A 5,924-nucleotide genomic window follows, 5' to 3' on the forward strand; every position below is an offset into this window, starting at 1 on the left:
GTTGACAAATCTACAAACAATACCCAATAATGACGAAGTGAAAAGATTTTTAGAATTGTTTGTAATTTTATTTAAAAAAAGAAACATACCTTATTTACACAAGTATTCAGACCCTTTGCTATGAGACCAGAAATTGAGCTCAGGTTCATCCTGTTTCCATTGATCATCCTTGATGTTTCTACATCTTGATTGGATTTACCTGTGGTACATTTAATTGATTTGGAAAGGCACACACTTGTCTATATAAGGTCCCACAGTTGACAGTGCATGTCAGAGCAAAAACCAAGCCATGAGGTGGAAGGAATTTTCTGTAGAGCTCTGAGACAGGAGTGTGTCGAGGAACAGATCTGGGGAAGGGTACAAAAAAAATTCTGCATCATTGAAGGTCCCAAAGAACTCCTTGGCCTCCATCATTCTTAAATGGAAGATGTCTGGAGCCAGCAAGACTCTTCCTAAGAGCTGCCTGCCTGGCCAAACTGAGCAATCGGGGGAGAAGGGCCTTGGTCAGGGAGGTGAACAAGAACCCAATGGTCACTGACAGAGCTCCAGAGTTCATCTGTGGAGGTGGGAGAACCTTCCAGGAGGAAGCCACTTCTCAGTAAAACGCACATACTCATTTTGGCCTGAATGCCAAGCGTCACGTCTTGCGGAAATCTGGGACCATCCCTACGTTAAAGTATGGTGGTGGCAGCATCATGCTGTGGGGATGTTCTTTAGTGGCAGGCACTAGGAGACTAGTCAGGATTGAGGCAAAGATGAACGGAGCACAGTACAGAGCAATCCTTGATGAAAACCTGCTCCAGAGCGCTCCGGACCTCAGATTGGGGTGAAGGTTCACCTTCCAACAGGAAGACATCCCTAAGCACACAGCCAAGACAACTCATGAGTGGCTTCAAGACAAGTCTTTGAATATCCTTGAGTGGCCAAACCAGAGCCCGGGCTTGAACCCGATCGAACATCTCTGGAGAGACCTGAAAATAGTTGTGCAGCGATGCTCCCCATCCAACTTGACAGAGTATGAGATGATCTTCAGAGAAGAATGGGAGAAACTCCTCATACAGGTCTGCCAAGCTTGTAGTGTCAAACTCGAGGCTGTAATCGCTGCCGAAGGTTCTTCAACAAAGTACTGAGTAAAGGGTCTGAATACTTACAGTACCAGTCAAAAGTTTGACATCTCATTAAAGGGTTTTTCTTAATTTTTTACTATTTTCCACATTGAAGAATAATAGTGAAGATATAAACTATGAAATAACCCAAATGGAATCATGTGTTAAACCAAAAAAGTGTTAAGCACATCAAAATATATATTTTAGATTCTTCATAATAGCCACCCTTTGCCTTGATGACGGCTTTGGACACTTTTGGCATTCTCTCAACAAGCTTCACCTGGATTGCTTTTCCAAGAGTCTTGAAGGATTTCCCACGTATGCTGAGCACTTGTTGGCTGTTTTTCCTTCACTCTGCAGTCCAACTCATCCCACACCATCTCAATTGGGTTGAGGTTGGGTGATTTGTGGAGGCCAGGTTTTCTGATGCAGCACTCAATCACTCTTCTTCTTGGTCAAATAGCCCTTACACAGCCTGGAGGTGTGTTGGGTTATTGTCCTGTTGAAAAACAAATGATAGTCCAACTAAGTGCATGCCAGATGGGATGGCGTATAGCTGAAAAATGCTGGGGTAGCCATGCTGGTTTAGTGTGCCTTGAATTCTAAATAAATCAGTGTCACAAGCAAAGCACCACCACCTCCATGCTTCACGGTGGGAACCACATATGCAGAGTTCATCTGTTCACCCATTCGGCGTCTCACAAAGACGGTGGTTTGAACCTAAAATCTTAAATTTGGACTCAGACCAAAGGACAGATTTCCCCCATCTAATGTCCATTGCTCGTGTTTCTTGGTCATGGCAGGTCTGTCGTTCTTATTGGTGTCCTGGTTTCTTTGCAGCAATTTGACCCTGAAGGCCTGATTCACACAGTCTCCTCTGAACAGTTGATGTTGAGATGTTACTTGAACACTCCGAAGCATTTATTTGGGCTGCAATTTCTGAAGCTGGTAACTATAATGAACTTATCCTATGCAGCAGAGGTAACTCTGGTTCTTCCTTTCCTGTGGCGGTCCTCATGAGCGCCAGTTTCGTCATAGCGCTTGATGGTTTTTGCGACTGCACTTGAAGAAACTTTCAACGTTCTTAATTTTCCGCATTGACTGACCATGTCTTAAAGTAATGATGGACTATTGTTTCTCTTTGCTTATTTGAGCTGTTCTTGCCATAATATGGACTTCGTATTTGACCAAATAGGGCCATCTTGTGTATACCACCCCTACCTTGTCACAACACAACTGATTGGCTGAAACACATTAAGAAGGAAAGAAATTGAGCAAGATGGCGCCGACATAGGGTCGCCTCGCTTCTAGTTGTTAGTAAACTTTGCAGTATTTTATATGTATTATTTCTTACATTGTTAGCCCAGAAAACCTCAAGTGTTTATATATACAGTCGGGAATAACTATTGGATATCAGAGGCGTCAACTTACCAGCACTATGACCATTTATACGGCTTTCCCGAAGTTGATCCATTGTTCTGACCAACCAAGGCATTCAAACTGATTCCAGAGGCTGACCCAAAATAACATTGCTGCAGATGAGGTAGGCTTGAGGGGCTTTCTGGTCAGACTTCAGAGGTGTGCACACCTCCCACCGCTTCTGAATATATTACTCACAAGTGTCCAGTCTAGATAACAAGGTAGACGAAATTAGGACAAGGTTTGCTTTCCAGAGAGACATCAGGGAATGTAACGAACTCTGTTTCACGGAAACATGGCTCTCTGGGGATATGCTGTCGGAGTTGGTACAGCCACCGGGATTCTTTTTGCGTCACGCCGACAGAAATAAACATATTTTCGAGAAGGAGGAGGGCAGGGGTGTATGTTTCATGATGAACAACTCATGGTGTAATTGTAACAACGTACAGGAACTCAAGTCCTTCTGTTCACCTGACCTAGAATTCCTCACAAACAAATGCCGACTGTATTATCTCCCAAGAGAATTCTCGTCGGTCATTGTCACAGCCGTGTATATCCCCCCTCAAGCTGATTCCATGACGGCCCTCAATGAACTTCACTGGACTCTGCAAACTGGAAATCGTATCCTGAGGCTGCATTTATTGTAGCTGGGGATTTTAACAAATCAAATGTGAGAAGGCTACCTAAATTCTATCAGCATATTGATTGTAGTACCCGGGATGGCAAAATACTGGATCACTGCTACTCGAACTTCCGCGATGCATACAAGGCCCTCCTTTCGGCAAATCTGACTACGACTCCATTTTGCTTCTCTCCTATAGGCAGAAACTCAAACAGGATGTACCTGTGACAAGGAGTATTCAATGCTGGTCTGACTAATTGGAATCCARGCTTCAAAATTTTTTGATCGCTGACTGGGACTGGAAAATAATATCGATTTATATGCTGATTCGGTGAGTGAGTTTATAAGGAAGTGCATAGGAGAGGGTGTACCCACTGTGACTTAAAACCTACCCTAACCAGAAACTGTGGACAGGTGTTGGTATTCGCGCAAAACTGAAAGTGCGAACCACTGCATTTAACCATGGGAATTTGGCRGAATACAAACAGTGTAGTTATTCCCTCTGCAAGGCAGTCAGTATAGAGACAAAGTCAAGTCGCAATTCAACGGCTCAGACACAAGACATATGTGGCAGGGTCTACAGACAATCACGGACTACAAAAAGAAAAGAAGCCACGTCATGGACACCTTCTTCCTACCAGACAAACTAAACATCTATGCCCGCTTTGAGGATAATGCAGTGCTACCGACACGGCCCGCTACCAAGGATTGAGGATTTTCCATGGCCGACGTAGGTAATACATTTTAAACATGTTAACCCTCGCCAGGCTGCCTGCCCAGACTGCATCCCCAGCCGCGTCCTCAGAGCATGCGCAGACCAGCTGGCTGGTGTGTTTACGGACATATTCAATCTCTCCCTATCCCAGTCTGCTGTCCCCACATGCTTCAAGATGGCCACCATTGTTCCTGTGCCAAAGATGGCAAAGGTAACTGAACTACAGTCGTGGCCAAAAGTTTTGAGAATGACAAATATTAATTTTCACAAAGTTTGCTGCTTCAGTGTCTTTAGATATTTTTGCGGGATGTTACTATGGAATACTGAAGTATAATTACAAGCATTTCATAAGTTTCAAAGGCTTTTATTGACAATTACATGAAGTTGATGCAAAGAGTCAATATTTGCAGTGTTGACTCTTCTTTTTCAAGACCTCTGCAATCTGCCCTGGCATGCTGTCAATTAACTTCTGGGCCACATCCTGACCGATGGCAGCCCATTCTTGCATAATCAATGCTTGGAGTTTGTCAGAATTTGTGGGTTTTTGTTTGTCCGCCTCTTGAGGATTGACCACAAGTTCTCAATGGGATTAAGGTCTGGGGAGTTTCCTGGCCACGGACCCAAAATATCGATGTTTTGTTCCCCGAGCCACTTAGTTATCACTTTTGCCTTATGGCAAGGTGCTCCATCATGCTGGAAAAGGCATTGTTCGTCACCTAACTGTTCCTGGATGGTTGGGAGAAGTTGCTCTCGGAGGATGTGTTGGTACCATTCTTTATTCATGGCTGTGTTCTTAGGCAAAATTGTGAGTGAACCCACTCCCTTGGCTGAGAAGCAACCCCACACATGAATGGTCCAGGATGCTTTACTGTTGGCATGACACAGGACTGACTGATGGTAGCGCTCACCTTGTCTTCTCCGGACAAGCTTTTTTTCCTGATGCCCCAAACAATCGGAAAGGGGATTCATCAGAGAAAATGACTTTACCCCAGTCCTCAGCAGTCCAATCCCTGTACCTTTTGCAGAATATCAGTCTGTCCCTGATGTTTTTCCTGGAGAGAAGTTGCTTCTTTGCTGCCCTTCTTGACACCAGGCCATCCTCCAAAAGTCTTTGCCTCACTGTGCGTGCAGATGCACTCACACCTGCCTGCTGCCATTCCTGAGCAAGCTCTGTACTGGTGGTGCCCCGCAGCTGAATCAACTTTAGGAGACGGTCCTGGCGCTTGCTGGACTTTCTTGGGCGCCCTGAAGACACCTTCACAACAACTGAACTGCTCTCCTTGAAGTTCTTGATGATCCGATAAATGGTTGATTTATGTGCAATCTTACTGGCAGCAATATCCTTGCCTGTGAAGCCCTTTTTGTGCAAAGAAATGATGACGGCACGTGTTTCCTTGCAGGTAACCATGGTCGGCAGAGGAAGAACAATGATTCCAAGCAGCACCCTCCTTTTGAAGCTTCCAGTCTGTTATTCAAACTCAATCAGCATGACAGGATGATCTCCAGCCTTGTCCTCGTCAACACTCACACCTGTGTTAACGAGAGAATCACTGACATGATGTCAGCTGGTCCTTTTGTGGCATGGCTGAAATGCAGTGGAAATGTTTGAATGGCGAAGAGGGACTTTGCAATTAATTTTAATTCATCTGATCACTCTTCATAACATTCTGGAGTATGTGCAAATTGCCATCATACAAACTGAGGCAGCAGACTTTGTGAAAATMTATATTTGTCATTCTCAAAACTTTTGGCCACGACTGTAAATGACTAACTGTAACTGTAAGAATGCTGTTCATTGACTACAGCTCAGCATTCAACACCATAGTACCCTCCAAGCTCATCATTAAGCTTGAGGCCCTGGGTCTCAACCCTGCCCTGTGCAGTTGGGTCCTGGACTTCCTTACACGCCGCTCCAGGAAACCTCTCCACTTGGCTGATCCTCAACACTGGGGCCCCACAAGGGTGCGTGCTCAATCCCCTCCTGTACTCCCTGTTCACCCATGACTGCATGGACAACACACCTTCAACTCAATCATCAAGTTTGCAGACGACACAACAGTAC

Source organism: Salvelinus sp. IW2-2015, linkage group LG15 (assembly GCF_002910315.2).
Source record: "Salvelinus sp. IW2-2015 linkage group LG15, ASM291031v2, whole genome shotgun sequence".
Lineage (NCBI taxonomy): Eukaryota > Metazoa > Chordata > Actinopteri > Salmoniformes > Salmonidae > Salvelinus > Salvelinus sp. IW2-2015.